At 47.6% G+C, this 12,722-nt stretch overlaps 1 protein-coding gene across 5 annotated transcripts in view; it reads right to left on the reverse strand.

Moving 5' to 3' along the window:
- The window catches only part of SPECC1L (sperm antigen with calponin homology and coiled-coil domains 1 like), a 182,963-nt gene that overhangs the window by 6,031 nt on the left and 164,210 nt on the right, over window positions 1-12,722 (reverse strand). Inside the window, exon 14 of one of the 5 annotated variants that reach the window (XM_049865403.1) lies at window positions 1-12,722. This exon is cut by the window's right edge and continues 32,757 nt beyond it. The exons of the other annotated variants lie outside the window; for them this stretch is intronic. The gene's annotated coding sequence lies outside the window, so the exon portion shown is untranslated. 5 annotated transcript variants of the gene reach the window in all.

The following is a 12,722-nucleotide window of genomic DNA, read 5'->3' on the forward strand; positions in this document are numbered from 1 at the left end:
AAGAAGATCATGTGAGTAACAGGGCACTGATCTCAGGAGGATGCCGTGGAGGACAGAAGGGCCTCTGCAAGACACACCAAGCCTGGCTGGGCAGGGTGGCCTCTAGAGAAGCCACAGCAGGTGAGGGGCTGTATCCTAGGACCCACCTGGTATCTGCGGCCCTTTTATTGGCTCCTCCATCCCTCTCACCATTCTTCCTGCAGCCACAAAATCAGCAACGGCATGTCACACTCTCCCACTGTGGGACAGCACGGCCACAGCGTCACCCAGGCCTGGGCCTCATATGACACGTTCCCATCGGGATGACTACCCGCACGCCGTGAGGCCCCTAGGCTGCCAAGGCCTACCTCCACCGTGGCAGATGCAGGGGATGCAGGCTGCGGGAGTGACAGGAGGAACTGAGAGCTCGGCGTCCCTGCCCTCTTCGCTATGCTGATACTGCGCTGACGGGGAAAAGCCAACGGGAGAGAAACCACCAGCACCTCGGCATGGAGTGTGCAGCTGAGACGTAAGCTGACTGCTGCTTTCTCCTGTGCCCTACTGTTACTCGACAGAATGAATGCTAGACCCAGTTCTGCTGACCTGGCTACTTGGCAAAGTCCTTGAATATGAACCAGGAAACGTCACGTCGAGGAAAACAGCTGACAGCATTTGCAGCCAATGGTAAGATTCAAGTTTTCACGTGAAAATTGGTTTTTGAAACTTGTATCTGCTACCGTAAGCCTGATAGCTCCTAACACTTAGAGACATTTTTGACAAGATTGCTGAGGGGACTAACAGATGTAATTTTTTAATAATGGAAGGTGTCAACATTTGAAAGATCCACCTAACTTGCAGAACCAATGCCTATGCGTGAGGGTACAGCCATGCTGAGTAAGAAGAACATCAGTGCCAGTCCCGCCAAAGGACACTGGCGTCAGGCTGGCCAAGGGATTCTGGTGGATGGAGGCAAAAAGTCACTGATTCCTTTCAGATTCTACAACTACCTCTCAGGAAACCACTACTTGTCGAGTTTCGGTGTAGTGTTAGACACGAGTACAGGCAGTCTCTGGGTTGTGAACGAGATCCGATCCTACAGGTACATATGGTTCTTACTCAGTGTCAGTTAGTCAAATGTTTGCCTTAGTATACAGTATATATTTTACCTTTCTATGCATATAAAACACTTAAGAAACACCTCCATCCCGCACAATGTTTCCATGAGCATCACAAAGTAGTGCGTGCGTTCCTTATTATGAACCTCTGTATGTATTTAACTCATGGGGCAGTGTATTCTTAAGTACGAGTTGCCTGTAAGTTGGACGTTCATAACCTGGCGACTGCCTGTATCTGAAAAGGCTGTTAGAATATTCCTGCCTTTTCCAACCATGTATCTGTGTTTGGCCGGACTTTCTCCAAACCCTCTCACCAACACAGTAGGTCCAGCATACTGAAGGCAGATGCAGAAACGAGAACCCAGCTCCTTTTATTAAGCCAAATGGAAAAGCTGCGAAAAGGGAAAACAATGCCACCTTCCTATTTTTTTTATTTTTTATTTATTCTGGAAAAAAGTTATTTTTCATAAAAAATGTTATTTAACACATAAGTTTATGATTATTTTAAAAGGAATACTTAGTATCATGGATTGAATTATGTCCCCGTCTCCCCCTGCAAAATGTGTGTGTCAACTTGGTTAGGCCATGATTCCCAGTACTGCATGGCTGTCCTCCATTTTGTGATTGTAATTTTATGTTGAGAGGATCAGGGTGGGACTATGACACCACCTTCACTCAGGTCACCTCCCTGAAACAAGGTAAAGGGAGTTTCCCTGGGGTGTGGCCTGCACCACCTTTTATCCCTCAAGAGATAAAAGGAAAGGGAAGCAAGCAGAGAGTTGAGGACCTCATACCACCAAGAAACAGCACCAGGAGCAGAGCATCCTTGGGACCTGGGGTCCCCGTGCCTGAGAAGCTCCTCGACCAGGGGAAGATTGAAGACAAGGACCTTTCTCCAGAGCTAACAGAGAAAGCCTTCCCCTGGAACTGACACCCTGAATTTGGATTTTTAGCCTGCTTTTTACTGTGAGGAAATAAATTTCTCTTTGTTAAAGCCATCCACTTGTGGTATTTCTGTTATGGCAGCACTAGATGACTAAGACACTTAGCTATTTCCCAGTTTAAACCTTGGAAGCAAGAATGCTGATGGGCATGTCCACACACATATGAATGCCACTCTGATGCCATGCCCCACTGGCGTGGAAGAGCAGGGGCTTGGAGCTGCCCTGCTCTGTCACTTTGCTGGGCCTAAGCGCTGCTCCAACACGGAGCCCCCCTGGCCTGGGGAAGGAAGGGCTCAGAGTTGTCCTGCTCAGAGTTGCCCTGCTCTGTCGCCTCGCAGCAGACTGTGTGTGCTAAGGAGAGTCATGGTGCAGCTGGTCGCCCAGTGAGGGGACTCTAAGGAAAGACTCACTGCAGGTCAAACGCCTCTGCTGTTGGTGGTCTGAAGATGTAAACATTTCACAGGTGTCGTGGGGTACTAGGAGCCAATCAATGCTGAACCATGGCTGGTGAGCACATCACCCTTCTTTTAAGAGGTGCCTTACTCTACATTCAAATTAAATGCCACCTGGGATATGTTATTATGTGACATTGCCACTCAGCTGGTATGCAGCCTTTACCCTTATTTGCCAGAATTATTTTCAAGATCAAACTGTACACTTAGATTGTACTAATTCACACACTTTGGGTAAAATTTGGGCCCAGGGAGGGACAAAGAGAGAGCACTTCCCAAGCACTCTTGTTTTTTCTTTTATTTTTTAGTTGTGCTTTAAGTTAAAAAAATATAAAATAAAATAAATTTTTTTTTTAAGTTAAAGTTTACAAATCAAGTCAGTCTCTCACCCAAGTGCTCTTGTTTTTTGTCTACTTCCTGCGGCCTCAACTGCTTCTGGAGCCCTGGTGGTGCAGTGGTTAAGGGGTTGGCTGCTAACCAAAAGGTTGGCAGTTCAAATCTACCAGCTGTTCCTTGGAAACCCTATGGGGCAGCTCTACTCTGTCTTATAGGGTCGCTAAGAGTTGGAATCGACTCGACAGCAAGGGTTTGCTTTGGTTTAGTTTTATCTGCCTCCAGAGCGAGTTTCCCAGGTGACTGAGGAGGTCCAAGGTTTACTGTTTAAGGCAAACCATCTGCTCCTGGGGATATTTCTTATTCCTCCTGGAATAAGTGACCCACAGGATGATACATGTACTGTGAACACAGCCTCATGAGCAGGTCCTGACTTCCAGGAGACACACACACACACACACACACACACACAGAGACAGGTGCACATATAAACACATACACACAGACACGCAAGGCACACACAGACACATAAACATACACAAATATGCACATAGAGACACACATGTATACACAGACACAAGGCAAATACACACATGCACAGACACACATGCAGATAGATACACAGAGACAAATACACACACACACACATATAAATGTTGCCTCTCCTATCTCTTGTGTATCTCAGGAAGCATGGTCGGGCAGTCAACTTCATCTGGGATGAAATGAGGTCTTGGGGAGGGACGTGACCTGTCCAAAGTCCTTGGCTGGCAGCAGGGGAGAACAGAACCCTTGTCCCATGCACCCTGTGGATAGTATCTTCATTTTGGTTCCCAAAATCACCCAGAAACATTTTTGTTTGTTTCTAGATTAAGGCGGCCAAGGCTCAGAGGACCAAGGAGTGGCCAAACCCTATGTCTGGTCTGGGGATGACCTGACAGGCCTGCGTCCACCACCAGTCTGCACCCCTGGAGTTTCACTGCCCCTGTGACCAGGTGCTAGTACAAACAACTGAGGGAGCCGAGCACTGCCACAGAAGCGCAGGCGCAGAGCTTCTCAATAACTTGTCTGAGTGTTCTGTGAGCTACCAACTGCACGTCTGTGCACCTACAGGTCATGCCACTTCTGAAGGAAAACAAATCCCCACTTCCTGCCCTGCTGGCCCCTTCTCCTGCTCCCTGAAATGCAGGGTCTCATGCAGGGCTGCGTACGTGCCGGGCCTCACCGCTGCAGCGCCTCATGGCCAGCAGCCCTCATCAGAGGAAACTGCTGTGCCTCAGATGCCCCAGCTGTGGGAACCAGCCTCTCCAGCCTCCGCTTCCTCATGAAGCAAGGCCTCAGATACTGGAAGAGCGCTTCCCGCCCCCTCAGGCTGCAGCCTCAGTAAAAGTCACGGCTTCACTCAGCTTCACTCATGAAACAAGGCTCCTGGACCTCACGTAAAGGGAGTCGCCTTTAAGTACCCGACAACCAAACTGTCAAATCAAAACAACGAGGCCCAAACCAGGGTGAGCTGGCAGGGTGAGCGTGCAGGTGACAGGCCAAGCTCACAGAGTCAGCCAGTGTCACTGCCAGGATAAGCTGGGAGTGGGTGGCCCACGGGAGAGGGGGTCCTGTGGTCTGGGGAGTGGGTGGGAAGAAAGTGAGGGCTAAGGAGAGACTGTGGAGCTAGAGCAACCAGGCTGGAGACAGGCTGGCTGCAAGGAGGGGGAGGGCGGGCCAGGATGACCCAGGGTTCCTGCTTGCAGGACTGGATGGCAGGTGGCCTCCATCGAGACAGAGGTGCTAGAGGTGGAGTGAGGGTGTGAGCAGAGGAAGAGCTGCACTGTGGGCCTGCCAGGTCTGGAGCTCAGGAAAGGCTGGAAAGAGACACAAGAGGCAGTACCCTCAATGCAAGGGACTGAAGCCGCCCTGGATGTGGTCACCCAGGACAGATGGGGGGGATAGCAGGCAGGAAGAAGGCCTGAGAGTAGGCTTTTCAGAACCCCCACTTGTAAATGCAACACGAGGAGGACAATGTTTCACAGTCACAGCAGGGAAGGCCAGAAAGGAGTGAGGTGGCCCAGAGGCCAAAGGAAGAGTTCAAAACAGGAGAGGCCACATGGATGTAAAAGCCTCAGTTGCACCATGAGCTGGGTTGAACACTGGCAAATTATAACGGGAGGAACAATTACGAATTATGTTTTAAGAAGCCACCCCTGCACAGAGTTCAATGATCTATATTTATAGTGTCACAATATTTGCAGGCACCTGGTTTACAGAGGTTGTCCAGAAATGGAATTTCCATATTTGAAAAGAGCACTCCAGCGTGTGAGAAGAGTTCTTGCCTGTAAACTGCATCTTCTATAACTTCCCTGTGAGCGGGAAGGCCGTCTGTAAAGGGAAACTTCCAGAACTTCCCTGTGAGCGGGAAGGCTGTCTGTAAAGTGCACCTTCCAGAACTTCCCCGTCAGCGGGAAGGCCATCTGTAAAATGCACCTTCCAGAACTTCCCCATGAGCGGGAAGGCCATCTGTAAAGTGCACCTTCCAGAACTTCCCCGTCAGTGGGAAGGCCGTCTGTAAAGTGCACCTTTCAGAGCTTCCCCGTGAGCAGCAGTGCCATCTGTGACCCTAAGAGGGTCAAGGGCCTCGGCAGGACAGACAGGCTCTGACTCCTCCTTCGACACTGTCGGGAGCAGGCCACCTGATCCCTCTGAAACAAACTATCCTTAAAACCAAAAACTGACTTCTAGAGGGAAAACTCACCTGCTGATGTAAAAAAAAGACTTTCCAAGGTCCACTCATCATAGTCATGGCACTCATTTCTATTTTAAACAGTTTTCTTTTTAAAATAGAGACAGAAAATGCGCTGGTAGTTATAATGCAAGCTCCTGGTTGATGAATTTGGAGTTAGCATTTCATTTTCAGATCAATTCTAAGCTTTTCCATTCTACAAGACAATTCTACGTTTGCATTAAGGTGGACAAAAATGAGAGGGTTATGGTATCTGCCAGGACAGAAGTTCAAAAAGCTTTGCGTACAGACTCGGGTAAGGAGCTCTGCCCTTCTCTCCTAGAAGTGCCTGGTCTTCCTTCTTGGCAACGTCAACCAAGTGGCCTGACTTGCCGGGAAGGGGAAATAGACGGGTGGAGGGATGAACGGGTCCTGCTCAACTTGTCACACCAACGACACCGCTGCCACCTCTGCCAGGCTGCCTGGATCCTTGGGTAGCCACCCATTCTCCCCCCACTGCAGTCACGATTGTCCTGCTCAGTCTTCTCTACCTGGCCTTCAGGTGGCACCTTGCTGCGTACTCTTCTATATGCACTGAGAGCTAAGGAGTACAGCATGAAAGCCCAGAAATTACACAAACCTTTGGCAAAACACAAAGATACAAAATGTCATAGACTATCTGAAATGTTTTAATTTGTCTGAAGTTTAATTAAGGGCCATAAATGACACCCCCAAATACCACACGCTCTTTAAATATCTATTATGGTTCGGATTTATTTAAGGAAATGCTGTTTTATGGGCAAGGTGCCAAAAAGCATGAGTCATCTCTTGGCTCATACGAGCAAGCACCAGTGTCCTCGTGGTTGTCTGCAAGGTTTTGAGCGGTGTCTACAGGTTCCTGCACAGCAGGGGCAGAGCTCTTTAAAGCCAGCTGCACAGGGCACTGAGCTGCTGGGCTGCAGCCAAACGTACTGAGTGAGATACCGACAGGCCGACAGCCTGGGCCTCTGAGTGAGATGGTGGGGCCCTTCTGTGTGGTGTGCCAGGAGGGTGTGTGTATGAGGGGGATAACGTCTAAAACAGGAACACTGAAATGAGGGGCATGTGAAAAGACTGCTCAGATCCGGGCTTCAGCTCCATTTGTGCTTGTCCCCCACAAAGCTGTGGCAGACACTTCTCTAGACAGCTGGACAGTTAACAGGACTCCAGTGAGAATCCAGGGCATTCATCATGTAGAAGCGTTAAGAACCATTAAAAGCAAGTGAGATACGAAGCCAGAAAATCATCAGCGTCCGTCCCTGCCCTCCCCGCCATGTCCAGGGTGGGTAGCTCAGGGCGAGCCCCTGAAGGAAGTGCCCTGTGTCTCATGGCCCTGTGTTGTGGGTGTGGGGTCCCAGTCAAGGACCCTCAGTCCTCACTGTGCAGGAGAACCACCTGGAAAGGTTTTTAGCTTATATACGTTCAGCCCTGCCTCAGAGGTGCTGACCCAACTGGTCATTTTCTTTAAAGGTCCCCAGTGGAGGACTACCAGTTTAAAAACTGCGGAGGGGGTTAGTGCAATGGCCAGGAATACATGATGTGTGACAACCATGAGTAACAGCGATGCTTCCAAAAGCACTCCCCACCCCTCATTCTTTGGAAGGACTGGGTCACCTCTCTCGCTATCCTGAGTGATCCAACTCTCCTGACCAAGCGGTACTTCCAAGAAATCCAATAGCTGTTCACCAGCTAGAAGAAGGAACTCTAGCTAATAAACAAGGAAGGAGGGACAGGATTTTGCAAACTCTAATAATGATGATCAATGGCTGATAACATCACAGAGACAGCTGGTCCACTGCACCTCTGAATGGACAGACACAATCCCACACAAATGTGACCTGGAATCTGATCCAGCATCTAGTTCTATCGACCACCATGTACCTGGGACACCACCACAGGGGTGTAATCAGCAAATCTAAAATGCAGGAAACTATAGGGCACACAATCCAGCTTCTTCAGAAAGAAAGACTGAAAGGAGAAAAAAAGGGGGAGGGGGTTTGTAGGCTGAGAGGGACTTAAAAGAGACAAATTTTTCAAATGCAGTGTATGGGCTTTGGTTGACTCTTAATTCAAACAAACCAACTGTAAAACCATTATGATTCAATCAGGGAGTTTGAACTCTGGCTAACTATTTGATGACAATAAACGTCTAGGATTTGCTTTTGAATCACTGCAGGGTGGGGGGGTGGTGACGTGTGTTAACTTGTTGCTGGGGGATGCGGTCCATGCAGGTTTGTTTTAATATTCTCTTGACTTCAGTGTATACTTGAAAATTTCCATTTAAAACAAACACACAGCTCAATGACAAAAGGACAAAAAACCCAACTGAAAAACAGGCAAAGGAAGGCATTTCTCTAAAGAAGACATAAAAATGGCCAATGAGCACATGAGAAGATGCTCAACATCAATAGTCATCAGAGGAATACAAATCAAAACACAGTGAGATACCACTTCACACCCCTGGGAGTGCTATAATAAATAAAAAAGACACACAATAACAAGTGTGGTTGTGGACGTGGGGAAACTGGAACCCTGTGCATTGCTGATGGGAATACAGGATGGTGCGGCTGCTATGGAAAAGTCTGGCAGTTCCTCAAAAAGTTACACATGGAAGTATCATATCACTCAGCAATTCAACTCCTAGGTATACACCCCAAAGCACTGAAAACAGGTGTTTGACCTAATACCCGTACACGAATTTTCATAGCACCGCTATTCACAACAGCCAAGAAGTAGAAACAACCAAATGTCCGTCGACAGGTGAACAGATCAACAAGATGCGGTACATCCATACCATGCAATATTTTTCAGCCATAAAAAAGAATTATGTGCTGACACATATCACAACACGGATGAAACGTGAAAACATCATGCTGTATGACATAAGTCAGTCACAACAGGCCACGAATTGTACGATCCCATTTATGTGCAATATTCAGAAGAGGCAAATCCATAGAGACAGAGAATAGATTTGTGGTTGCCAGGGCTGAGATAAGGGGGGAATAGGGAGTGACTGCTTAATGGGTACAGGGTTTCTGTTTGGGATGATGAAATGTTCTGGAACTAGACAGTGGTGACGGCTGCACAACACTGGGAATGCACTTAGTGCCACTGAATTTTATGGTTAAAACAGTAAATTTTATGTTATGTGTATTTGATATAACGAACTGGCAAATGTTATGAGCTGGCTTATGTCTAATAACCCTGTGCAACAGGTAGATCTCATGAGCAGCTAACTTACCCTGCGGTGTTACTGAGACGCTACACGGCTTAAACTCAGGTGAATTTATTTGGCCCAGCTTTGTAAATAAAAAACTTTTTCTTCGATGCAAACAAACGAACTGCTAAGGGTAAGAGGCAGGATATCAATCACCGTCCTTCACCAGAAGAAAAAACTGAGTAACTCTGATCACCCTATTGTGCATGCTAGTTCCGAAGCTCAAGAAAGGGAGTGGGCCCTGATTTTGTGAAAGAAGTCATCCAGTATGCTCAGGCACGTTCGACTATATGGAAGCTTCATAAAAACAAAACCTAAGTTACAATAATACGTTTTGGGTTTAAAGCGGTATGACATTTTTAGTTAAACAAATCTGTTTTGAAGAGACAGTTTAGAACAGGTCAGCAAACATCATCCTATGAGCCTAGGATGAACGGCCCTGTGTTTACCATAACCCTCCCAGGGAGTCTTCATTGTGGAGACTCCAGGGAGCTGCCACCAGAAGCTGCCACCTGGGCAGCAGCTGATTACTGGACTAGGGCAGGCTGTGAGCATTTTATTAGCAGCTCAGGAATTGGCTGTCTTTTCCACAGACTAAGTTTGGCTTTTGACAGGAGTTACTCCTCACAAAAACCCAACTTCAGCTAAAGGGGGCAGTCACAGTAATGATCTCCAAGCACCATCTACCCTGGTACATGCTGGCCTGAACTAACAAACCTGACTTGGAAGAAGTACAACCAGAATGCTCCTTAGAAGCAAGGATGGTGAGACCACATCTCATGTACTTTGAACATGTGATCAGGAGGGGTCAGTCCCTGGAGAAGGACATCATGCTTGGTAAAGTAGACGGTCAGCTAAAAAGAGGAAAACTTTCAACGAGATGGATTGACGCAGTGGCTGCAACCATGGGTTCAGGCATCGCGACAATTTTGAGTTCAGCGCAGGACCGAGCAGTGTTTCATTCTGTTATGCACAGGGCTGCTATGAGTCGGAACCAACCCGACCACACCTAACAACAACATCAATGCTGGGGGAGGGCCTGGGCCAAGGGGAGGAGAAGGTGCAGGGGCTACACCCCATCCTCACCCCACACCTTCCTGATCTCTTAAGACAACAGGTGTGCCTGAGGGGTGAAAATTAGGAATCCCCAAACATCCTTGGGATGAACTTCTTTAGTTTATCATTAGGGCAAAGGTCACCAATTTCGTATTCAAGCTCTGAAACAGACACATGTAGTGAAACCTGGGGCCTGTGGGCCCTGAAGCCCCCACTCATGGAAGCCCTGTTCTAAGGCCTTCTCTTGAGAAAAGGCCCTTCCATCCATGCTAGCACCTTTGGTGACAGGAAGGGAGTTCTTTACTTCACAAGGCTGATGGTCCTCCACTTTGGGTCCTAAAATTCTTTAGACAATTTGAAATCCATGTATCTAGAAAGCCTTGTTTGGAAAGTAGAGGATGTGGCAACAGTTCCCCTGGTGTTCAGTCAGACGGAGTATTTGACTGTGGGCACATAGTTCACCTTTGAGTCTTAATTTTCTCACGTGCAAAATGGAAGAAACAATCAATTATGGGATATAATAAGGCAAATGCTGTAAGGTACGGAGTGTGGCTCCTGCAGCGGTCCCCTGTCCCCACGCCTCCCCAACTTCTCCCAAGTGAGTGCTGGTTCTACTTTCTGAAACACAGACCAGCATGAAGGATGTCACTACTCCCTCCTCCAAGGACAGGAGACAGTCACAGTGGCTCCCATTCTTCTGGCCAAACCCCTAGAACCTAAGGACGCTCCCCATGTAAGCCAGAGGTGAAGACACAGTGGTTCTACAAGCTGTCACAGGGCCTCCTCATGTCATGGGGTCTCCACAGTGATGACAGCTAAGTGGAACCAGCCCCACATTTCAGGCCCTCAGCACAGTCTATTGAGTGATGTGCTGGTTTAAGAAAACTCTGAGGGAAAGTACAGAAAATCCAGAACTACGTACAGTCCAGAGAATCTGAAAATTTCTATAGTGACAGGCTTAAAAAAAGAAAGGAATGCTTCAGTTCTCTAAAAATGAAGAGATACGACAACACTATAAAGCATATGGACAGACACAGTATACATGGACTTGTTCAAACGCCTGAAATATGAAAGCTGTAATTTACGTAAAGAGGACGTCTACCACACAGAGATGTCAGTACACTGTCAGGTCAACACACAGTGAACAGATAAGATGGTGCCTGCCTCGCACCCTCAGGGAGATGTAGGTGTGGGCGTATCCTTCCTCTCGAGGTGCTCACATCTCAGAGGACAGTCACCCCAACACCTGGGTGGGCCTGGACGGGTCCCTGGTCCTACCTGGCTGGCACATCATGGCTAATACGGCTGGTCTGACTGAGGGAACCAAGATATCACAGTACAAGGCAGCAGGAGTACAGCGCTCTTTTGAATCTGTCAGTGTACTAGCTCCATACTTTGGCAGAGGGAAAATGGCAACTCATCTAAAAAATGGTGTCGCCTCCTGTGCTTCTCTCCCAGAGTCCCACACCCACTGGCTCACCAACCTTTACCCTAATGTGACACATGGTGATGAGCAGAAACTGTATGGGATCCTCCTCTTGACTGAGTATAATAAGCTACCATCGCTGGAAGAAATGCCACCAACAGAGCTCCACCAAGACCCAGGGCACCAGGGTCCCATGTATTGTGTAGCTTTGTTCCTGGCCCCACACTGACTTCCTCTGGTTTTATTTTGGGTACATACTGGTTAAAAACTCTTTTTGCTGGCTTCTTGATATAAAACACATGGGAATGCCAAAAAAAAAAAAAAAAAAAACCAGAGGGTTGACAGCCATCAAAAAGGACCACAACAGTGTGGAGGCAGGTGGCCACTCAAACCTGGGTTCCCACATTGTGCAGGAATGAGTGCTGGCAAGTACAGATCTGAGCCACAAAAAGGGAGAAACTGCCCAGGAAAAGGTATTGTTTAAAGAGGCCTGCAGATATTATCATGTTCCAGAAATAATTCTGAAAGTTCCTTAGGGAACAAGCCATGCTCCAGACTGCATTATACTCCTTCCTTTCATCAATTACCTCCCTGGTTGGGTATAGTAAGTATTCAGTATGTACCTTATGACTGATTTAGTGCACACAAAGATGGAATTTTCACAGGTTTGGAGGTTTTAGGGAGAATTTCCGCTCCACAGATGTATCACCTAGAGTTCCCCAGTGCAGGCTCACAGACGAGGGACAGTGCCACAGTGGACAGAGGTCTCATACCCGCCCCAACAAGGCCATGGCCTGTGTTTGCTCTGTGACTAACTTTCTCTCAAGAATACTGAGACGAACATGTGTTGTACTACAGCAACTAGCAGGGATACAAAAATCCATCTGCCTGCAACCCACGAAAGTGCCTCTTAAATGAGCCTGTCTGTTGCTCTTTGTTATCTCTCCTTTTGGAAGTAGTCATCACTACCTGATGCACTCCCCTCCCTGGAGAAGACTGGCCCTCTTCCCTCACCTTCGTCCATCTCTTGTATTATCTGGCATCTTGTATGCACCACACTGTCCACACTTGTCTTCAGGATACTCTTCAAACCTTCACCTTTCCTACAACGTGCCACCCTTCCCACTTAAAGAGGAGTCTACACAGCAAAGAATTAACCTCAATCTGTATCTCAGACTATACAGCAAGATTAACAAAAGTGACCACAGACTTAAATGTAAAATCTAGAACTATAAAAAACCTTCCAGGAGAAAACCTTTGTGATCTTGGGTTGGGCAAAGATTTTGTACATACCACACCAAAAGCATGCTCCGTGAGGGAAAAAAACAAATTTATAAGTCAGACTTCATCAAAATGAACAACTTCTGCTCTTGGAAAGATACCGTTAAGAGAGTGAAAAGACAAGCTGCAAACTGGGAGAAAGTATGTGCAAATCATATATATCTCATACA

Source organism: Elephas maximus, chromosome 22, assembly GCF_024166365.1.
Source record: "Elephas maximus indicus isolate mEleMax1 chromosome 22, mEleMax1 primary haplotype, whole genome shotgun sequence".
Classification (NCBI taxonomy): Eukaryota; Metazoa; Chordata; class Mammalia; order Proboscidea; family Elephantidae; genus Elephas; species Elephas maximus.